The sequence below is a fragment of the Zea mays genome, chromosome 1 (assembly GCF_902167145.1).
Source record: "Zea mays cultivar B73 chromosome 1, Zm-B73-REFERENCE-NAM-5.0, whole genome shotgun sequence".
NCBI classification, from domain to species: domain Eukaryota; kingdom Viridiplantae; phylum Streptophyta; class Magnoliopsida; order Poales; family Poaceae; genus Zea; species Zea mays.
Genome location: NC_050096.1, coordinates 62,334,433 through 62,358,940, shown reverse-complemented (window position 1 = coordinate 62,358,940; position 24,508 = coordinate 62,334,433). Strand labels below are relative to the sequence as shown.

At 44.0% G+C, this 24,508-nt stretch overlaps 1 pseudogene; it reads left to right on the top strand.

Annotated features, from left to right (window-relative positions):
* The first annotated feature begins 474 nt into the window (after nucleotides 1-474).
* Nucleotides 475-23,315, top strand: LOC103644660 (uncharacterized; annotated as a pseudogene).
* Nucleotides 23,316-24,508: the final 1,193 nt, after the last annotated feature.

Genomic DNA, 24,508 nt, shown 5'->3' with positions numbered 1-24,508 from the left:
ATCCCTAGCGGCGTGGGGGTGTTTTTATAGCAGCCCGAACCTGGTCCGGCTCGACCGGATTGCACCGTCTGACCTGTGCTTTCTCTAGTTATTTGAAGCCCAGAGCTCGTAATATACAATATATATATATATATATTATTTGGATCCCTGGCTCAACGGTGTCATCCGGTTTAGTCCCACCAGGTTCGGTTGGCTATAAAAACAACCCTAGGCCGCCAGGAATTAGGTTTTAGCGGGGGCAGCGATTCCCTAGGCCGAGCGAGCGGTGGCGGCGGTTTCCTTGGGAATGCGAGCGATGACGATCTCGGGGGGCCAGCGGCGTCCCGAGGAGGGCGATTGACAGCGGCGCCCCCCAGGATCGAGCGACGGCGACCCGAAGGATCGAGCGACGGCGACCTCCCCTAGGACCGAGCGACGGTGACGATGACGCTCCCCCAGGATCGAACGACGGTGGCGCTTCCCTAGGACCGAGCGATGACCGACGACGTTGCTCCACAGGATCGAGGATCTAGGAGGTGCGCAAGCAGCGGCAAATCTGAGATGCGCGCGCGCAACGTCGGCTCCTCGAAGGCATGTGCCCCGGAGTGGCTCCGTTGGCGTCCCACGACCGCCGCCGACGCGCAGCCTTCCCTAGGCGCGAGCGATGGTGGATCGACGATCCTGTTTTTATGTGCTTTTATATACAAATTTATGCCAACGTCAATAGGTTTTTATGGTACATTGTCAGTTCATGGCTCTCCTTCCATCTTTTGTATGTTTATGATATTTCTATTTACATTTTATATATTCATTTGTTGTTTTTACGTAGTGTACCGCGATGCATAAATAACTTCAACATGTAGCATAATTAGTATCAGTATATATTATAAACTAGTTCTAACGAGCCTAACTGTATAGCTGTTGGAGAGATCCTATATTTGTGGACGAAGTTTCCATGCATGCCAATCCATTTCCTTTCAACTAACATTCTTGTCATCCTGATTTTGTGCGCATGCAACATGAAATATATTTTGTACACAGTGTATCGCAGTGCATAAATACCTTCAGTGTGTACTTTAATTAGTCTCAGTATATTTCATAAACTGATTCTAACTGAAAGTCGCCTAGAGGGGGGGAGGGGGGGTGAATAGGCGTAATCTGAAATTTACAACTTTAAACACACACTACAAGCCGAGGTTAGAGAACTTAAATCGAGTCTGGGAGAGAGGGGAAAACAAATCAAATGGAAATCAAGCGAATGAACATAGTGATTTGTTTTACCGAGGTTTGGTTCCAAAGAACCTAATCCCCGTTGAGGTGGTCACAAAGACCGGGTCTCTTTCAACCCTTTCCCTCTCTCAAACGATCACTTAGACCGAGTGAGCTTTCTCCTTAATCAAACGGGTCACTTAGACCTCGCAAGGACCACCACACACTTAGGTGTCTCTTGCTTTGATTACAAGTCACTTTGAAACAAGAACGAGGAAGGAAGAAAGCGATCCAAGCAACAAGAGCGCAAATGAACACGAACACACTCTCTCAAGTCACTTGGTGGTTGGAATGAATTTGGGACTTGGAGAGGCTTTGATCTTTTGAATTGTGTCTAGGATTGAATGCACTAGCTCTTGTATTGGATGAGAACTTCAAAAAACTTGGATACTTGGAGTTGTGGTGGTTGGGGGGTATTTATAGCCCTCAACCACCAAATGGCCGTTGGGGAAGGATGCTGTCGATGGGCGCACCGGACAGTCCGGTGCGCCACCGGACAGGTAGTGTTCACTGTCCGGTGCGCCGCCACGTCACCCAACCATTAGGGTTCTGGAGCAGTCGACCGTTGTCGCCGTTGTCTTTTTGTGGCACCGGACAGTCCGGTGCCACACCGGACACTGTCCAGTGCGCCTCTGACTCTGCGCTCTGACTCTGCCGCTGCACTGTTCACGCGTCAGGTACTTTTGCAGTCGATCGTTGCGCGCAGATAGCCGTTGCCCGCTGACTCACCGGACAATCCGGTGGCACACCGGACAATCCGGTGGCACACCGGACAATCCGGTGAATTATAGCGGAGCGTGCCTGTGGAAACCCGAGAGTCGCTAGTTTGAGCTGTACGGTCCTGGTGCACCGGACACTGTCCGGTGGCACACCGGACAGTCCGGTGTGCCGTTCCTCAGCACACTCAAGTTTCTTTTGCTCCTTCAAATTGGAACCCTAACTTGAATATTTATTGGTCTGTGTTGAACCTTTATGCACTTGTAGAACATGTATTCTAGAGCAAACTAGTTAGTCCATATATTTGTGTTGGGCATTCAACCACCAAAATTAATTGTGGGAAAAGGTTAACCCTATTTCCCTTTCAATCTCCCCCTTTTTGGTGATTGATGCCAACACAAACCAAAGCAAATATATAAAGTGCAGAAATGAACTAGTTTGCATAAGGAAAGTGCAAAGGTTACTTAGAATTAAACCAATTGATAATCTTACTAGATATGAATGGATTGCTTTCTTTTATTTAACATTTCGGACCACATTTGCACCACTTGTTTTGTTTTTGCAAATTCTTTTGGAAAAATCTTTTCAAAGTCTTTTTGCAAATAGTCAAAGGTGTATGAATAAGATTGCAGAAAGCATTTTCAAGATTTGAAATTTCTCCCCCTGTTTCAAATGCTTTTCCTTTGACTAAGCAAATCTCCCCCTGAATGAAATTCTCCTCTTAGCTTTCAAGAGGGTTTTAAAATAGATAACAATTTTGAAAATCTACCTTTATATATACCAATTTAAGAGATCGTCATTATAGGATACCAATTGAAGTTTAAAACAATACCAATTGAGATTTTGCTTTCTCAAGATAAGGATATCAATTGATATATTGTCATGACGTAGATACCAATGAAAAATATCAATTAAAGCTTCATTTTGAAAATTTTGAAATGGGTGGTTTGGTCCTTTTGCTTTGGTCTTAATATTTTCTCCCCCTTTGGCATTAATTGCCAAAAACGGAGACGTTGAGAGCCCTCCAATATTTTCTCCCCATTGGTACAAGTAAATAAGAGTGAAGGATTATACCAATTTGGAATGAGCAGAGTAGCGACGAAGAATAAATGGTACCGTTAGAGTGGAGTGGAGCCTTGTTTTCGTCACATACTCCATTTCTCTTTCAATCTACGACTTAGTATAGAAATACACTTGAAAGCACATTAGTCGTAGCCTTGGTACATAAGTAATAAGAAATATGCATTTGTACCAAAGGAAAAAGATATGACCAAAGGCATATAAATGAGCTATGTGTGCAATGTTTCAATCAAAATTTCGAGAATCAAGAATATTTACCTCATTTCTAAGTTTGCTAAAGGTTTTCTCATCTAATGGCTTGGTAAAGATATCAGCTAACTGATTCTTGGTGTTTACATAAGCTATTTTGATATCCCCCTTTATTGGTGATCCCTCAAAAAGTGATACCGAATGTCTATGTGCTTAGTGCGGTTGTGTTCAACGGGATTATTCGCCATGCGATGGCACTCTCATTGTCACATAGGAGAGGGACTTTGCTCAATTTGTAGCCATAGTCCCTTAGGGTTTGCCTCATCCAAAGTAATTGCGCACAACAATGACCTGCGTCAATATACTCGGCTTCGGCGGTGGAAAGAGCTACTGAGTTTTGTTTCTTTGAAGCCCATGACACTAGGGATCTCCCCAGAAACTGACAAGTCCCTGATGTGCTCTTCCTATCAATTTTACATCCTGCCCAATCGGCATCGGAATATCCTATTAAATCAAAAGTGGATCCCTTGGGGTACCAAAGCCCAAACTTAGGAGTGTAAACTAAATACCTCATGATTCTCTTCATGGCCCTAAGGTGAACTTCCTTAGGATCGGTCTGGAACCTTGCACACATGCATACAGAAAGCATAATATCCGGTCGAGATGCACATAAATAGAGTAAAGATCCTATCATCGACCTATATACCTTTTGATCTACGGATTTACCTCTCGTGTTGAGGTCGAGATGCCCATTGGTTCCCATGGGTGTCTTGATGGGTTTGCCATCCCTCATTCCAAACTTCTTAAGAATGTCTTGAATGTACTTTGTTTGGCTGATGAAGGTGCCCTCTTGGAGTTGATTGATTTGAAATCCAAGGTAAAATTTCAACTTCCCCATCATAGACATCTCGAATTTCTGTATCATGATCCTACTAAACTCTTCACAAGTTGATTTGTTAGTAGACCCAAATATAATATCATCAACATAAACTTGGCATACAAACAAATCTTTTGCAACAATTTTAGTGAAGAGAGTGGGATCGACTTTTCTGACTTTGAAGCCATTAGTGATAAGAAAATCTCATAGGCATTTATACCAAGCTCTTGGGGCTTGCTTGAGCCCATAAAGCGCCTTTGAGAGTTTGTAAACATGGTTAGGATACTCACTATCTTCAAAGCCGGGAGGTTGCTCAACATAGACCTCTTCCTTGATTGGTCCATTGAGGAAGGCACTTTTCACGTCCATTTGGTAAAGCTTAAAGCCATGGTAAGTAGCATAGACAAGTAATATACGAATCGACTCAAGCTTAGCTACGGGTGCATAAGTTTCATCAAAGTCCAAACCTTTGACTTGTTAATAACCTTTGGCCACAAGTCGGACTTTGTTTCTTGTCACCACACCATGCTCATCTTGCTTGTTGCGCAATACCCATTTGGTACCTACAACATTTTGGTTAGGACGTGGAACTAAATGCCATACCTCATTCCTCGTGAAGTTGTTGAGTTACTCTTGCATTGCCAGCACCCAATCTGGATCTCTTAGTGCATCCTCCACCCTGTATGGCTCAATAGAGGACACAAAAGAGTAATGTTCACAGAAATGAGCAACTCGAGATCTAGTGGTTACCCCCTTATGAATGTCACCAAGGATGGAGTTGATAGGGTGATCTCATTGAATTGCTTGGTGGACTCTTGGGTGTGGCGGTCTTTGACCCTGATTTTCTTGATCATCTTCCTTGTCTTTATCAACTTCATCTCCCCCTTGATCATTGTCCTCCTCTTGAGGTGGCTCATCTTCTTGATTTTCAACCTCATCATCTTGAGCCTGTTCCTCATCTTGGGTAGGTGGAGATGCTTGGTTGGAAGATGACGGTTGATCTTGTGCTTGTGGAGGCTCTTCGGATTCCTTAGGACACACATCACCAATGGACATGTTCCTTAGCGTGACACATGGAGCCTCTTCATCATCTAATTCATCAAGATCATCCTGCTCCACTTGGGAGCCATTAGTCTCATCAAACACAATGTCACAAGAAACCTCAACTAATCCAGTGGATTTGTTGAAGACTTCTACAACCTTAGGAGAAAATTTAGATTTTCTACCTCTTTTAATAAGAATAAAACATTTACTCCCAAAGACTAAAATATGAAACATTGGGCTTTTTACCGGTAAGGAGTTCGTATGATGTCTTCTTGAGGATTCGGTGAAGATATAGTCTGTTGATGGAGTAGCAGGCGGTGTTAATGGCCTCAGCCCAAAACCGGTCCGGTGTCTTGTACTCATCAAGCATGGTCCTTGCCATGTCTAGTAGATTTATATTCTTCCTCTCCACTACACCATTTTGTTGAGGTGTGTAGGGAGAAGAGAACTCATGCTTGATGCCCTCGTCCTCAAGAAAACCTTCAATTTGAGAATTCTTGAACTTCGTCCCATTATCGCTTCTTATCTTTTTGATCCTTAATCCAAACTCATTTTGAGCCCATCTCAAAAATCCTTTTAAGGTATCTTGGGTCTGTGATTTTTCCTGCAAAAAGAACACCCAAGTGAAGCGAGAATAATAATCCATAATAACTAGACAGTACTTACTCCCGCCATTGCTTATGTAAGCTATCGGGCCGAATAAATCTATTGAAGTAGCTCGAGTGGCCTATCAGTCGTCATGATGTTCTTGTGTGGATGATGGGCGCCAACTTGCTTTCCTGCTTGGCATGCGCTACAAACCCTGTCTTTCTCAAAATGAACATTCGTTAGTCCCAAAATGTGTTCTCCCTTTATAAGCTTGTGAAGATTCTTCATTCCAACATGGGCTAGTCGGCGATGCCAGAGCCAACCCATATTAGTCTTAGCAATTAGACAAGTGTTGAGTTCACCTGTGTTTTCATTAAAATCAACTAAATATAGCTGACCCTCTAACACTCCTTTAAATGCTATTGAATCGTCACTTCTTCTAAAGATAGGAACACCTACATCTGTAAATAGACAGTTGTAGCCCATTTTGCATAATTGAGAAACGGAAAGCAAATTGTAATCTAAAGAATCTACAAGAAAAACATTGGAAATAGAATGGTCAGGGGATATAGCAATTTTACCCAAACCTTTGACCAAACCTTGATTTCCATCTCCGAATGTGATAGCTCGTTGGGGATCTTCGTTTTTCTCATAGGAGGAGAACATCCTCTTCTCCCCTGTCATGTGGTTTGTGCACCCGCTATCGATTATCCAACTAGAACCATCAGATGCATAAACCTACAAAACAAATTTACACCTTGTTCTTAGGTACCCAAACAGTCTTGGGTCATTTCACGTTAGAAACAAGCACCATGGGTACCCAAACACAAGTCTTTGAACCCTTGTGTTTGCCCCCTAAAAGGGAAATAGGGTCAAACCTTTTCCTAAATGATTTTGGTGGTTGAAATGCCCAACACAAATAATTGGACTAACTAGTTCGCTCTAGATTATATGTTCTACAGGTGCCAAAGGTTCAACACAAACCAATAAAAAGATTAAAGTTAGGGTTCAAAAGAAAGGAGAAAAAGAAACCGAAGAGAACCCTGGTCTAGCGCACCGGACTGTCCGGTGCCCCAGGGTCGATCGACTCCAACTCTTCACCTTCGGGTTTCTAGACAGCCGCTCCGCTATAATTCACCGGACTGTCCGGTGTGCCAGTAGAGCAACGGCTAAGAAGCGCAACGGTCGACTCCAACGGTCGCCTGCAACGTGAACAGTGCGCAGACAGTTCGCGCAGAGTCAGAGCAGCGCCAGAAGGCGCACCGGACAGTGAACAGTGACTGTCCGGTGCGGCACCGGGCTGTCCGGTGCCCTAAGATGTTAGTGCTCCAACGGTCAAAACCGTCAGAACCCTAACGGTTGGGTGACATGGCTGGCGCACCGGACAGTGTCCGGTGGCGCACCAGACTGTCTGGTGCGCCCATCGACAGCAGCCCTCCCCAACGGCTGTTTTGGTGGTTGGGGCTATAAATACCCCCCCAACCACCACCATTCAAGGCATCCAAGTTTTCAGCTAGTGCATTCAATACAGGAGCTCTAGGCTTCACTCCAAGACACAAACAAGAGATCAAAATCCTCTCCAAAGTCCAAAACCACTCCAAACACTTAGTGACTTGTGAGAGAGAGATTTTCGTGTTCATTTGAGTTCTTGTCGCTTGGATCGCTTTTCTTCTTCCCATTCTTGTTCTCAAGCAACTTGTAATCAAAGCAAGAGACACCAATTGTGTGGTGGTCCTTGCGGGGTCTAAGTGACCCATTTGATTAAGGAGAAAAGCTCACTCGGTCTAGGTGTCCGTTTGAGAGAGGGAAAGGGTTGAAAGAGACCCGGTCTTTGTGAACACCTCAACAGGGAGTAGGTTTGCAAGAACTGAACCTCGGTAAAACAAATCACCGTGTCATCCGCTCTATTTCTGTGGTTGATTTGTTTTTGCCCTCTCCTTCGGACTCGGTTATATTTCTAACGCTAACCCCGGCTTGTAGTTGTGCTTAAATTTATAAATTTCAGATTTGCCTATTCACCCCCCTCTAGGCGACTTTCAATTAGTATCGGTGCCCGGTACTTCATTAGAGTTTAACCACTCGAAGTGATGTCGGGAGAACACGCAAAGAAGGAGATCGTGACCGGCGGTGACAAGTCTACAAGCCACGTGAAGGCTCCATCAGGGGAGTTCGGCAACAAAATGAAGGGAGCCCTTTCACATACCAAGTCGCATCGGAGTGGCGACAAGAAAAAGAAGATGAAGAAGGTGGTCTACTACGAGACCGATTCCTCGTCGCCATCCACCTCCGGCTCCGACACTCCGTCCGTCACTTCTAAGCGCCATGAGCACAAGAAGTTTAGTAAGATCCCCTTACGCTATCCTCACATTTCCAAACACACTCCTTTACTTTCCGTCCCATTAGGCAAACCACCGGTTTTTGACGGTGAAGATTATTGTATGTGGAGTGATAAAATGAGGCATCATCTAACCTCACTCCACTCTAGCATTTGGGACGTTATTGAGTTTGGAGCACAGGTACCATCCGTAGGGGATAAAGGATATGATTCGAACGAAGTTGCCCAAATCCGGCACTTCAACTCCCAAGCCACTACTATACTCCTCGCCTCTCTAAGTCGAGAGGAGTATAATAAGTTGCAAAGGTTGAAGAGTGCCAAAGAGATCTAGGACGTGCTCAAGACCGCGCACGAAGGGGATGAGGTGACAAAGATCACCAAGCCGGAGACGATCGAGGGGGAGCTCGGTCGGTTCGTCCTCAACCAAGGGGAGGAGCCACAAGCCATGTAAAATCGGCTCAAGACCTTGGTGAATCAAGTGCGCAACCTCCGGAGCACAAAATGGGATGACCATGAAATGATTAAGGTTATTCTAAGATCACTTGTTTTTCTTAATCCTACACAAGTTCAATTAATTTGTGGTGATCCTAGATACAAGCTAATGTCTCCCGAGGAGGTTATAGGAAAGTTTGTGAGCTTTGAATTTATGATCAAAGGCTCCAAACAAATCATCGAGCTAGGCGCCACCTCCACACCCGAGGTGCAACCCGTCGCGTTCAAAGCGATGGAGGAGAAGAAAGAAGAGTCTACGTCAAGTAGGCTCCCCATCGACGCCTCCAAGCTCGACAACAAGGAAATGGCGCTCGTCATCAAGAGCTTCCGCCAAATCCTCAAGCAAAGGAGGGGGAAGGATTACAAGACTCGCTCCAAGAAAGTTTGCTACAAGTGTGGTAAGCCCGGTCATTTCATTGCTAAATGTCCATTATCAAGTGATAGTGAAAGGGGCGACAACAAGAAGGGAAAGAGGAAGGAAAAGAAGAAGTACTACAAGAAGAATGGCGGCGATGCCCACGTGTGTCGGGAATGGGATTCCGACGAAAGCACCACCGACTCCTCCTCCGACGAGGACGCCGCCAATATCGCCGTCAACAAAGGCCTCCTCTTCCCCAACGTCGACCACAAGTGCCTCATGGCAAAGGACGACAAAAAGAAGAAGGTTAAATCTAGAGCCTCCACTAAATATGCAACATCTAGTGATGAGGATAGCTCTAGCGATGATGAAGATAATTTGCTTGCTCTTTTTGCCAATCTAAACATGCAACAAAAGGAAAAATTAAATGAATTGATAGGTGCTATTAATGGGAAGGATGAACTCTTGGATAGCCAAGAGGACTTCCTTATTAAGGAAAACAAAAAGCATGTTAAAGTAAAAAAATGCTTATGCTCAGGAATTAGAGAAGTGTGAAAAATTAACTAGTGAGCTTAGCATTTGCCATGACACCATCTCTAACCTTAGAATTGAAAATGCCAAATTAATTGCTAAGGTTGAGAAATTAAATGTTTGTGATGATTCTCTTGTCAACCTTAAAAATGATAATGCTAGTTTGATTGCTAAGATTGACAAGTTGAATGAATCACTTTCTTGCCTTAAGATTGAGAATGATAAATTAATTTCTAAGGCTAAAGATTTAAATGTTTGCAATGTTTCTATTTCCAATCTTAGAAATGAAAATGCAATGTTGCATGCTAAGATTGATGATTTAAATGCTTGCAAACCCTCTACATCTAGTGTTGATCATGTTACTATTTGTACTAGATGTAGAGACATTAATGTTGATGCTATCCATGATCACATTGCTATGATTAAACAACAAAATGATCATATAGCTAAACTAGATGCTAAAATTGCCGAGCATGAATTAGAAAATGAAAAGTTTAAATTTGCTCGTAGCATGCTTTATAATGGGAGACACCCTGGCATTAAGGATGGCATTGGCTTCCAACAGAGAGACAATGTCAAGCTTAATGCCCCCAAAAAATTGTCTAATTTTGTTAAGGGTAAGGCTCCCATGGCTCAGGATAACGAGGGCTATATTTTATATCCTGTTGGTTATCCCGAGCACAAGATTAGAAGAATTCATGCTAGGAAACCTCATAATATTTCACACCATGCTTTTATGTATAAAAATGAGGTTTCTAGCTCTAGGCAATCAACCCATGTTAAATTGCCTAAAAAGAAATCTCCTATTGCATCAAATGAACCCAATGTTTCATTTAAGACTTTTGATGCATCTTTGTGCTTACTAGCAAATCAGGCAAAGTAGTTGCCAAATATGTTGGGGACAAACACAAGGGCTCCAAAACTTATGTTTGTGTACCCAAGGTGCTTGTTTCTAATGTGAAAGGACCCAAGACCGTTTGGGTACCTAAGAACAAGGCCTAAACTTGTTTTGTAGGTTTATGCATCCGAGGGCTCAAGTTGGATCATTGATAGCGGGTGCACAAACCACATGACAGGGGAGAAAAGGATGTTCTCCTCCTACGAGAAAAACGAAGATCCCCAAAGAGCTATCACATTCGGGGATGGAAATCAAGGTTTGGCCAAAGGACTTGGTAAAATTGCTATATCTCCTGACCACTCCATTTCCAATGTTTTCTTGTAGATTCTTTAGACTATAACTTGCTTTCAGTTTCTCAATTATGCAAAATGGGTTACAACTGTCTTTTTACAATTATAGGTGTTACTGTCTTTAGAAGAAGTGATGATTCAGTAGCATTTAAGGGGGTATTAGAGGGTCAGCTATACTTAGTTGATTTTAATAGAGCTGAACTTGATACTTGCTTAATTGCTAAGACTAATACGGGTTGGCTCTGGCATCACCGACTAGCCCATGTTGGGATGAAGAATCTTCACAAGCTTCTAAAGGGAGAACACATTTTGGGACTAACCAATATTCATTTTGAGAAAGACAGGGTTTGTAGCGCATGTCAAATAGGGAAGCAAGTTGGTGCCCACCACCCACACAAGAACATCATGACGACCGACAGGCCGCTTGAGCTACTCCACATGGATCTATTCGGCCCGATAGCTTACATAAGCATTGGCGAGAGTAAGTATTGTCTTATAATTGTGGATGATTATTCTCGCTTCACTTGGATGTTCTTTTTGCAGGAAAAATCACAAACCCAAGAGACCTTAAAGGGATTCTTGAGACGGGCTCAAAATGAGTTCGGATTGAGAATCAAGAAGATAAGAAGCGATAACGGGACGGAGTTCAAGAACTCACAAATAGAAGGCTTTCTTGAGGACGAGGGCATCAAGCATGAGTTCTCTTCTCCCTACACACCTCAACAAAATGGTGTAGTAGAGAGGAAGAATAGAACTCTACTTGACATGGCAACGACCATGCTTGATGAGTACAAGACTTCGGACCGGTTTTGGGTGGAAGCAATCAACGCTGCTTGCTACTCCATCAACCGGCTCTACCTTCACCGAATCCTCAAGAAGACATCATATGAACTCCTAACCAGTAAAAAGCCCAATGTTTTATATTTTAGAGTCTTTGGTAGCAAATGTTTTATTCTTGTTAAAAGAGGTAGAAAATCTAAATTTGCTCCTAAGGCTGTAGAAGGTTTTTTACTTGGTTATGACTCAAACACAAGGGCATATAGAGTCTTCAACAAATCCACTTGATTAGTTGAAGTTTCTTGTGACATTGTGTTTGATGAGACTAACGGCTCTCAAGTAGAGCAAGTTGATCTTGATGAGCTAGATGATGAAGAGGCTCCATGCGTCGCGCTAAGGAACATGTCCATTGGGGATGTGTGTCCAAAGGAATCCGAAGAGCCTCCACAAGTACAAGATCAACCATCATCTTCAAATCAAGCATCTCCACCAACTCAAGATGAGGATCATGATCAAGACAATGAAGAAGATGATCAAGAAGGTGAGCCACCTCAAGAGGAGGGCATTGATCAAGGGGGAGATGACCATGACAAAGACAAGGAAGATGATCAAGAAGAACAGGGTCAAAGACCGCCACACCCAAGAGTCCACCAAGCGATTCAAAGAGATCACCCCATGAACTCTATCCTCGGCGATATTCATAAGGGGGTAACAACTCGATCTCGTGCCACTCATTTTTGTGAACATTACTCTTTTGTGTCTTCTATTGAACCATACAAGGTGGAAGATGCATAAAAATATTCGGATTGTGTGTTGGCAATGCAAGAAGAACTCAACAACTTCACAAGGAATGAGGTATGGCATTTAGTTCCACGTCCTAACCAAAATGTTGTAGGAACCAAGTGAGTTTTTCGCAACAAGCAAGATGAGCACGGTGTGATGACAAGGAACAAAGCCCGACTTGTGGCCAAGGGATATTCACAAGTCGAAGGTTTGGATTTCGGTGAAACCTATGCACCCGTAGCTAGGCTTGAATCAATTTGTATATTACTTGCCTATGCTACTTACCATGGCTTTAAGCTTTACCAAATGGACGTGAAAAGTGCCTTCCTCAATGGACCAATCAAGGAAGAGGTCTATGTTGAGCAACCTCCCGACTTTGAAGATAGTGAGTACCCTAACCATGTGTATAAAATCTCAAAGGCGCTTTATGGGCTCAAGCAAGCCCCAAGAGCATGGTATGAATGCCTAAGATATTTCCTTATCACTAATGGCTTCAAAGTCGGTAAAGCCGATCTTACACTCTTTACTAAAACCATTGCAAATGATTTGTTTGTATGCCAAATTTATGTTGATGATATCATATTTGGGTATACTAACAAATCTACTTGTGAAGAGTTTAGTAGGATAATGATTCAAAAATATGAGATGTCAATAATGGGGGAGTTGAAGTATTTCCTAGGATTTCAAGTGAAGCAACTCCAAGAGGGCACCTTCATCAGCCAAACCAAGTACATTCAAGATATACTTACCAAGTTTGGGATGAAGGATGCCAAGCCCATGAAGACACCCATGGTAACAAATGGGCATCTCGACCTCGACACGAGAGGTAAATCCATAGATCAAAAGGTATACCGGTCGATGATAGGATCTTTACTCTATTTATGTGCATCTCGACAGGATATTATGCTTTCCGTATGCATGTGTGCAAGATTCCAAGCCCATCCTAAGGAAGTTCACCTTAGGGTCGTGAAAATAATCTTGAGATATTTAGTTCATACTCCTAAGTTTGGTCTTTGGTACCCCAAGGGATCCACCTTTGATTTAATAGGTTATTCAGATGCTGATTGGGCAGGGTGTAAAATTGATAGAAAGAGCACATCAGGGACTTGTCAGTTCTTGGGAAGATCCCTCGTGTCTTGGGCTTCAAAGAAACAAAATCCAGTAGCTCTTTCTACCGCCGAAGCCGAGTAAATTGCCGCAGGCCATTGTTGCGCGCAATTACTTTGGATGAGGCAAACCCTTAGGGACTATGGCTACAAATTGAGCAAAGTTCCTCTCCTATGTGACAATGAGAGTGCAATCCGTATGGCGGATAATCCCATTGAACACATCCGCACTAAGCACATAGACATTCGGTATCACTTTTTGAGGGATCACCAACAAAGGGGGATATCGAGATTGCTTATGTTAGCACCAAAGAACAATTAGTCGATATCTTTACCAAACCACTAGATGAGAAAACCTTTACCAAACTTAGGAATGAGCTAAACATTCTTGATTCTCGGAACTTTGATTGATACTTTGCACACATAGCTCATTCATATACCTTTGATCACATCTCTTTTATGACTACGTGAAAGTCGCCTAGAGGGGGGGGGTGAATAGGGCGAATCTGAAATTTACAAACTTTAAGCACAACTACAAGCTGGGGTTAGCGTTAGAAATATAACGAGTCCGAAAGAGAGGGCGAAAACAAATCACAAGCAAATAAGGAGGATGACACGGTGATTTGTTTTACCGAGGTTCGGTTCTTGCAAACCTACTCCCCGTTGAGGTGGTCACAAAGACCGGGTCTCTTTCAACCCTTTCCCTCTCTCAAACGGTCACTTAGACCGAGTGCGCTTCTCTTCTCAATCAAACGGGACACTAAGTCCCCACAAGGACCACCACACAATTGATGTCTCTTGCCTTGGTTACAATTGAGTTGAACACAAGAAAGAAGGAAGAAGAAAAGCAATCCAAGCGCAAGAGCTCAAATGAACACAAGTATCTCTCTCTCACTAGTCACTATTTGATTGGAATTGTCTTTGGACTTGGGAGAGGATTTGATCTCTTGTTTGTGCCTTGTATTGAATGCTATAGCTCTTGTATGAGGTGTGAAGGCTGAAAACTTGGATGCCATGAATGGTGGGTGGTTAGGGGTATTTATAGCCCCAACCACCAAAGGAGCCGTTGGTGGAGGCTGCTGTCGCATGGCGCACCGGACAGTCCGGTGCGCCACCGGACACTGTCCGGTGCGCTAGCCACGTCACCCGGCCGTTGGGTTCTGACCGTTGGAGCTTCTGACATATGGGCCACCGGACAGTCCGGTGGAGCACCGGACAATCACTGTTCCCTGTCTGGTGCGCCTTCTGGCTCTGCTCTGACTTCTGCGTGCACTGTAGCGCATTAACTGCTCTCTGCAGACGACCGTTGGCGCGAAGTAGCCATTGCTCTGCTGACTCACCGGACAGTCCGGTGCTACACCGGACAGTCCGATGAATTATAGCGGAGCGGCTCCCAGAACTCCCGAAGGTGGCAAGTTCAGACTGGAATTCCATGGTGCACCGGACACTGTCCGGTGGCACACTGGACAGTCCGGTGCGCCAGACCAGGGCACACTTCGGTTGTCTTTTGCTCTTTTTATTTGAACCCTTTCTTGGTCTTTTTATTAGTTTGTTGTGAACCTTTGGCACCTGTAAAACTTATAATCTAGAGTAAACTAGTTAGTCCAATTATTTGTGTTGGGCAATTCATCCACCAAAATCAATTAGGAAAAGGTGTAAGCCTATTTCCCTTTCACTACGACAAATGTATTTTCAAGTGTATTCCTATGCTAAGTCGTAGATTGAAAGGGAAATGGAGTCTTCGGCGCAGACAAGGCTTCCACTCCACTCTATCAGTATTATTTACCCTTCGCCGTCACTCAGCACCGCTCTCCACTTTGGTATAATCTTCACTCATATTTACTTGTACCATTGGGGAGAAAGTAAAAAGGTCTCTCAAACGACTCCGTTTTTGGCGATTAATGCCAAAGGGGGAGAGAATATAGCCCAAAGCAAAAGGACCGCACCACCACCAATTTCAAAGTTTAAAATGAAGTTTTCAATTGGTATCTTATGATGAAATATTTAAAGGAGGATTTTTCAAGTGGTTAGCATTTTTCAAATTGGTATAAAATCTTCTTTCAATTGGTAAAACCCTCTTAAGCACTAAGAGGAGAATTTCATTCAGGGGGAGTTTTGTTTAAGTCAAAGGAAAAGCATTTGAAATCGGGGGAGAAAATTTTAAATCTAGAAAATGCTTCTTGCAATCTTATTCATACACCTTTGACTATTTGCAAAAGTACTTTGAAAAGATTTTCCAAAAGATTTTGCAAAAACAAAACAAGTGGTGCAAGCGTGGTCCAAAATGTTAAAAGGAAGAAAGCAATCCATGCATATCTAATTAAAGTATAAATTGGTTTAACTCCAAGCAACCTTTGCACTTACCTTATGCAAACTAGTTCAATTCTGCACTTATATATTTGCTTTGGTTTGTGTTGGCATCAATCACCAAAAAGGGGGAGATTGAAAGGGAAATAGGTTCAAACCTTTTCCTAAATGATTTTGGTGGTTGAAATGCCCAACACAAATAATTGGACTAACTAGTTTGCTCTAGATTATATGTTCTACAGGTGCCAAAGGTTCAGCACAAACCAATAAAAAGATTAAAGTTAGGGTTCAAAAGAAAGGAGCAAAAGAAACCAAAGAGAACCCTGGTCTGGCGCACCGGACAGTGTCCGGTGCACCAGGGTCGATCGACTCCAACTCTTCACCTTCGGGTTTCTGGACAGCCGCTCCGCTATAATTCACCGGAGTGTCCGGTGGGCCAGCGGAGCAACGACTAAGAAGCGCAACAGTCGACTCCAACGGTCGTCTGCAACGTGAACAGTGCGCGGACAGTTCGCGCAGAGTCAGAGCAGCGCCAGAAGACGCACCGGACAGTGAACAGTGACTGTCCGGTGCGGCACCGGACTGTCCGGTGCCCCAAGATGTCAGAGCTCCAACGGTCAAAACCATCAGAACCCTAACAGTTGGGTGACGTGGCTGACGCACCGGACAGTGTCCGGTGCGCCCATCGACAGCAACCCTCCCCAACGACTGTTTTGGTGGTTGGGGCTATAAATACCCTCCAACCACACCATTCAAGGCATCCAAGTTTTCAGCTAGTGCATTCAATACAAGAGCTCTAGGCTTCACTCCAAGACACAAACAAGAGATCAAAATCCTCTCCAAAGTCCAAAACCACTCCAAACACTTAGTGACTTGTGAGAGAGAGATTTTCGTGTTCATTTGAGTTCTTGTCGCTTGGATCGTTTTTCTTCTTCCCATGCTTGTTCTCAAGCAACTTGTAATCAAAACAAGAGACACCAATTGTGTGGTGGTCTATGCGGGGTCTAAGTGACCCATTTGATTAAGGAGAAAAGCTCACTCGGTCTAGGTGACTGTTTGAGAGAGATAAAGGGTTGAAAGAGACCCGGTCTTTGTGACCACCTCAACGGGGAGTAGGTTTGCAAGAACCGAACCTCGGTAAAACAAATCACCGTGTCATCCGCTCTATTTCTTTGGTTGATTTGTGTTCGCCCTCTCCTTCGGACTCGGTTATATTTCTAACGCTAACCCCGGCTTGTAGTTGTGCTTAAAGTTTATAAATTTCAGATTTGCCTATTCACCCCCTCTAGGCGACTTTCACCCCAACATATTTGGCAACTACTTTGCCTGATTTGTTAGTAAGCATATATGATGCATCAAAAGTCTTAAATGAAATGTTAGGCTCATTTAATGCAGCAGGAGTTTTTTTAGGCATTTTAACACCAGTAGAATGCCTAGAGCTAGATGCCTCACTTTTATACATAAAAGCATGGTGAGAAACATTATGAGGTTTCCTAGCATGAATTCTCCTAATCTTGTGCTCAGGATAATTAGCAGGATATAAAATATAGCCCTCATTATCCTGAACCATGGGAGCTTTGCGCTTAACAAAATTAGACAATCTTTTAGGGGCATTAAGCTTGACATTGCTTCCCTGTTGAAAACCAATGCCATTCTTAATACCAGGGTGTCTCCCATTATAGAGCATGCTTCTAGCAAATTTAAACTTTTCATTTTCAAGTTCATGCTCATTAATTTTAGCAGTTAATTTAGCTATGTGATCATTTTGTTGTTTAATTATGGCAAGGTGATCATCAATAGCCTCAACATTAATATCTCTACATCTAGTGCAAATGGAAACATGCTCGACAATAGATGTAGAGGGTTTGCAAGCATTTATTTTTTCTATCTTAGCATGTAAAATGGCATTCTCATTTCTAAGACAGGAAATAGAATCATTGCAAACACTCAATTCTTTAATCTTAGAAATCAAATTATCATTTTCAGTTCTAAGACTAGAAATTGTATCATTGCAAACATTTAATTTATCAATCTTAGCATTTAGACTAGCATTTTCATTTCTAAGACTGATAATTGAATCATTGCAAATGCTAAGCTCCTTAGTAAAGTTTTCACACTTTTCTACTTCCTAAGCATAAGCATTCTTTACTTTAACATGTTTCTTGTTTTATTTAATAAGGAAGTCCTCTTGGCTTTACAACAGATCATCCCTCTCATTAATGGTCTCAATTAGTTCATTTAATTTTTTTTGTTCCATGTTAAGGTTGGCAAAAATGGACATTAAATCATCTTCACTATCACTAGAACTACTCTCATCACTAGATGTAGTATACTTGGGGGTGGTTCTAGATTGTACCTTCTTCTTTTTGCCGTCCTTAGCCATGAAACACTTGTGGCCGACGTTGGGGAAGAGGAGTCCCTTGTTGACGGTGATGTTGGCGGCATCCTCGTCAGAGGAGGAGTCGGTGGAGCTCTCGTCGGAGTCCCATTCCCGACACACGTCGGCATCGCCACCCTTCTTGTAATACCTCTTCTTTTCCTTCTTCTTTCCCTTCTTATCGTCGCCCCTATCACTATCACTTGAATTTGGACATTTAGCAATAAAATGGTTGGGCTTACCACATTTGTAGCACACCCTCTTGGAGCGGGGCTTGTAGTCTTTCCCCCTCCGTTGTTTGAGGATTTGGCGAAAACTCTTGATGATGAGCGCCATTTCCTCGTTGTCGAGCTTGGATGCGTCGATTGGAAGCCTACTTGGTGTAGACTCCCTTTTCTCTTCTTCCGTCGCCTTGAATGCGACGGGTTGCACCTCGGGTGTTGAGGTGGCGCCTTGCTCCAAGTTGACAATATGTTTGGAGTCTTTGATCATAAGTTCAAAGCTCACAAACTTGCCAATTACCTCCTCGGGAGACATTAGCCTATATCTAGGATCCCCACGTATTAATTGAACTTGAGTGGGATTACGAAATACAAGGGATCGTAGAATAACCTTGACCATTTCATGCTCATCCCATTTTGTGCTCCCGATGTTGCGCACTTGGTTCACCAAGGTCTTGAGCCGGTTGTACATTGCTTGTGGCTCCTCTCCCTTGTTGTGGACGAATCGATCGAGTTCTCCCTCGATCGTTTCGCGCTTGGTGATCTTGGTCACCTCGTCCCCTTCGTGCGCCGTCTTGAGAACATCCCAAATCTCTTTGGCACTCTTTAACCCTTGCACCTTATTATACTCCTCTAGACACAAGGAGGCGAGGAGTATAGTTGTGGCTTGGGAGTTAAAGTGCCTAATTTGGGCGACCTCATCCGAGTCGTAGCCTTCGTCCCCCACCTTAGGTACATGTGCTCCAAACTCAACAATGTCCCAAATGCTTGCGTGGAGTGAGGTTAGGTGATGCCTCATTTTATCACTCCACATACAATAATCCTCACCATCAAAATATGGTGGTTTGCCTAAGGGAACAGAAAGTAAAGGAGCGCGCTTAGAAATACGGGGATAGCGAAGGGGCATCTTACTATACTTCTTGCGCTCATGGCGCTTAGAAGCGACGGATGCCTCAGAGCTTGATGTGGAGGGCGACGATGAGTCAGTCTCGTAGTAGACCACCTTCTTCATCTTCTTTTTCTTGTTGCCACACTGATGCGACTTGATGGAGGGAGGGGATCCCTCCTTGGCTTTATTGCCGGACTCCCTTGATGGAGCCTTCCCAAGGCTTGTGGGCTTGTCGCCGGTTTTGATCTCCCTTTTGGCGTGATCTCCCGACATCACTTCGAGTTGTTAGACTCTAATGAAGCACCGGGCTCTAATACCAATTGAAAGTCGCCTAGAGGGGGGGTGAATAGGCGTAATCTGAAATTTACAACTTTAAACACACACTACAAGCCAAGGTTAGCGTTAGAACTTAAATCGAGTCCGGGAGAGAGGGGAAAACAAATCAAATGGAAATCAAGCGAATGAACACGGTGATTTGTTTTACCGAGGTTCGGTTCCAAAGAACCTAATCCCCGTTGAGGTGGTCACAAAGACCGGGTCTCTTTCAACCCTTTCCGTCTCTCAAACGGTCACTTAGACCGAGTGAGCTTTCTCCGTAATCAAACGGGTCACTTAGACCCCGTAAGGACCACCACACACTTAGGTGTCTCTTGCTTTGATTACAAGTCACTTTGAAACAAGAATGAGGAAGGAAGAAAGCGATCCAAGCAACAAGAGCGCAAATGAACACGAACACACTCTCTCTCAAGTCACTAGGTGGTTGGAATGAATTTGGGACTTGGAGAGACTTTGATCTTTTGAATTATGTCTAGGATTGAATGCACTAGCTCTTGTATTAAATGAGAACTTCAAAAAACTTGGATACTTGGAGTTGTGGTGGTTGGGGGGGTATTTATAGCCCTCAACCACCAAATGGCCGTTGGGGAAGGCTGCTGTCGATGGGCGCACCGGACAGGTGCTATTCACTGTTCGGTGCGCCGCCACGTCACCCACCCGTTAGGGTTCTGGAGCAGTCGATCGTTGGCGTCGTTGTCTTTTTGTGGCACCGGACAGTCCGGTGCCACACTGGACACTGTCCGGTGCGCCTCTGACTCTGCGCTCTGACTCTGCCGCTGCACTGTTCACGCGTCAGGTACTTTTGCAGTCAACCGTTGCGCGCAGATAGTCGTTGGCCGCTGACTCACCAGATAGTCCGGTGAATTATAGAGGAGCGCGTCTGCGGAAACCCGAGAGTGGCTGATTTGAGCTGTACGGTCTTGGTGCACCGGATAGTTCGGTGCGTCGTTCCTCAGCACACTCAAGTTTCTTTTGCTCCTTCAAATTGGATCCCTAACTTGAATATTTATTGGTCTGTGTTGAACCTTTATGTACATGTAGAACATGTATTCTAGAGCAAACTAGTTAGTCCATATATTTGTGTTGGACATTCAACCAGCAAAATTAATTGTGGGAATAGGATAACCCTATTTCCCTTTCACTAACAAGCTTAGATGTATGGTTGTTGAAGAGATCCTATATTTATGGAGCAAGTTAAGCATTTTAATCAGATTTTTTGTTTCCATGTATGCCTATCCACTTCCTTTCAACGCACATTCTTGCCATCCAAAATTTGTACGCACGCAGTAGGAAACTGATTTTCTAGACGATGTGCCACATTGCATAAATATATGTGTCGTGTAACATAATTAGTATCAGTATATGTCGTAAATTGATTCCAACAATCCGAGCTACATGGTTGTTGTAGAGATCCTACTTTTATGGACGAAATAAAGCATTTAAATCAGATTTTTTGTTTCCATGCATGCCAATCCATTTTCTTTCAATGCACATTCTTGTCATCCTAAATTTGTGTGCATGTAGTAGGAAACAATTTTTTACGCGGTGTAGCACAATGCATAAATATCTACACCGAGTAGCATACTTAGTACTAGTATATGTCATAAACTGGTTCCAACGAGTCTAACTGCATTGCTATTGGAGGATCTTATATTTACGGAGGAAATAAAGCATTTAAATCAGATTTTTTTGTTTCCATGCATGTCAATCCTTTTCCTCTCAACGCACATTCTTGGCATCCTAAATTTGTGCACATGCAGCAGAAAACTGATTTTTTGCGCACCGTACCGTATTGCATAAATACCTACACCATGTAGCATATATATATATCATAAAATGTTTCTAACGAGGCTATCTGCATGGCTGCTATAGAGATCCTATATTTATGAAAGGAATAAATCATTCAAATCAGATTTTTTTTGTTTCCATCCATGCATGCAACAGTTAACAGATAAGCTTTCTAATTTCTCGCTCATGCAAATGGAAAAAAATGCGCGCACATAAGAAACGGGACGCAGCGAGAGTGGACTAGTGGCTAGGCTGGTTCGGTGGTGCAGGGGGTGACTGAGGCTTCCTGTACCCTATGTAAGCCCAGGGCTTCCAATAGCCTCTCTCTCTCTCTCTCTATATATATATATATATATATATATATATATATATATATATATATATATATATATATATATATATATATATATATATATATATATATATATATATATATATATATATATATATATATGTTAATCTGTTTGGGGACCATCCGAGCTATACCCACAGACCATCCAGGGCACGGACCATTGGGGCCACATGGGCGGACAACCTGGCCATCCCTAAGTGTCACAAATGGTGCTCAACACCTAGAAAATCCCTTTGTAAGGGGGACTAGCTAGCCGAACAGGTGTCGAGGGGGCTTTTCACTACCACTAGCTGATGGCCACTGGCATCGGGCGATTCCAGGTTTCTCCCTCTTGAGTTCCTCTGTAGCAGGGCGAATGCCAGAGGTGTGACATCCAGTGGGGTGATCCCTTTTGTTTTGTTAATGATGGCTCTAGCAAGGAGAAAGACCTAGTGATATTGGGTGGGCTGGTTAGAGTCGTTGCCCTTGATGCATGTAGTGTTTTTTGGGTCTAGAGGTGAGGTTGAAGGTTTAGTGGAGAAGAAGGGAGGATGATAGGGTTTCAATGAAGGAAAAAACCCTTTGTTAGAAAATATTGGCCGCCAAAAATTTCAAGGCTTCTCGGGTTGAGAACAACAGGGGACGAGATATAATAGTGACGAGAGATTGCGCATGTTTGCAATAGGGGGCATCGACCTAATAGGTCAGGCGATGGCCCATGTGTGCCCTAGACTGGACCTCGACTGATACAAGTCTCCATGGGTTCTCTAAGGCTTAGAGCATCTCCAAGAGCTTATATAAAATCTTAGCTAAATATAGAGTTTTGTAAAATACTTTTAAAATAGCGGCTGATTGGAGTGTGGGGTAGACCAACGGACTCACCAAATTTTACGCATCGTTGACCTCTGGACGCTGCTATTACAGGCTCCCCATGTCGCCATTGATTGTGGCAGGAAACCAATACGTATGACCACGAGCCGAGCAGCAGGTGGCGTACGGTACCGCGCCTGACTTGGGTGCGTCCGCAAGTATTGAAGGCTGTCGCAACGTCGTCTTCGGCAATCACGTGCTCGTCAGCCAGGCGTAGGACGAGAAATTTGGAATTTTGTCATTATGAAAACTGGACTTCGCTGGATTGCCATTAAATTTGTAGGTTTTGTTCAAGTGCCATTATCAACCAAGACACATACGTTGAAATGCCTTTTGGCTATTTAATAAAAAGAAAAACCAATTTAATTGGGTCAGAGAGGGCGCACAGACTCATTTGCCCTTCTCTTCTCCGTTTCGCCGCTCCGCTCAGTCATCCGGTACTTGCCCGGCTCATGCGACGCGATCCGCGACTTCGTGAATGTGGCCTTCTGTGCGTCGTGACTGGGGTCCGTGCCGGGCGCCGCCTCCGTGGACCAGCATGGCCACCTTCTGATGGCGACGGACCTGGCGGCCGCGAGCAGGGCCTCGGCGCATGACGCCGCGGCGGGGATGGCGCGACGCAACGGCGAGGGCGGGGACCCGGTCGCGCGGGACGCGCTGGAGGCGTGCAGCATCCTGTACGGCGCGACGTCCGTGCTCGCGCTGCGCCTCATGCGCGGCTACGCGGCGGCGCGCGCTGCTGCCGTTCACGGGTCAGGCCGGGATCAGGTGCGATGCCACGCTCACGGGCTCCGCGCCGGCCAAGTACCGGATTGCCGCCGCCAACCGCGAGTTCGACCAGCTCTCCACTATGGCCACCGCGCTCCTCAATAAGCTCGCCTAGATCCGGCACCGCGCTATGGCACTCCTGCGCCCCTCCACGCCGGCCAAGTACCGGATGGCTGAGCGGAGCGGCGAAGCGGAGAAGAAAAGGACAAATGAGTCCGTGCGCCCTCTCTAACCCAATTAAATTGGTTTTTCTTTTTGTTAAATAGCCAAAAGGTATTTCAGCGTATGTGTCTTGGTTGATAATGACACTTGAACTAAACCCACAAATTTAATGGTAATCTAGTGAAGTCCAGTTTTCATAATGACAAAATTCTAAATTTCTCGGCGCAGAACAGTGTTGTCGAGATTTAAAGCCCGGAAGGTGAAGGACACCACATAGACATCACTTGTACGGTGCCACCCGCGACGGTTTGGAGTCAAATGAAGAATCCAATCAATTCGTAATGAACGAAGTGATTGATCTCTTCTCTTTGGATGATAAGAATGATATACTTTTTGGTGCCGCACACAATCTTGTTGAGAATTTGGTTAATCATCATAGTAACTCAGTGAGAACAAAGGTATGGATAAAGGCAGAGAAAAAGCATATTGCAGCAAGATGCCTAGCGAAGCGGAGCAGATGCCGAGCGAGATATAGCAGAGACAAAGAAATTAGCGAGTCTGTTCTCTGTTGGATGCGAATTTTTCCGGCCATTTCTTTTTTTCTTTTTACTGAGCCGAACGAAACTACACGTGCTCTTGGAGATGCTCTAAGGAGGTTTTTTTATAGCCCAAAAAATACGCAAACATGAATTTTAGGAGGAAAATTTAAGTAGGTTGTGAAAATTTAAATAATTTCAAGAAATTCTAATATGTCTTCGTCGCTTTGCAGCATGGCGACTCCGTGGGGGTGATGCAGCAACGACCTTGAATGGCCATTCCCACTTGCTTAGTAGCTTCTCTTATGGTATATTGGTGTAACGTAGAGACAAATAGAATAGATTATAGGAATAGAGAGAATAAGGCTATCCGCACTCATGCAACTCTAAATTTTTACCCTAAAAAGAATATTTCATCCTGGTCAGCGAGATTCTCTACTCTATCCTACAATCTTCCGCACTCATATTCACCTTAAATCTCTACTCTATACCAACTACCACATATTCTATTATTTATTTTTATCAACCGTCTTCAACTACCGTGTGTTGTTCTTTTATTTGAGCATGTAAGGACGTGCGATAGCAGATAGGGTTGAGATCGTACAACGCT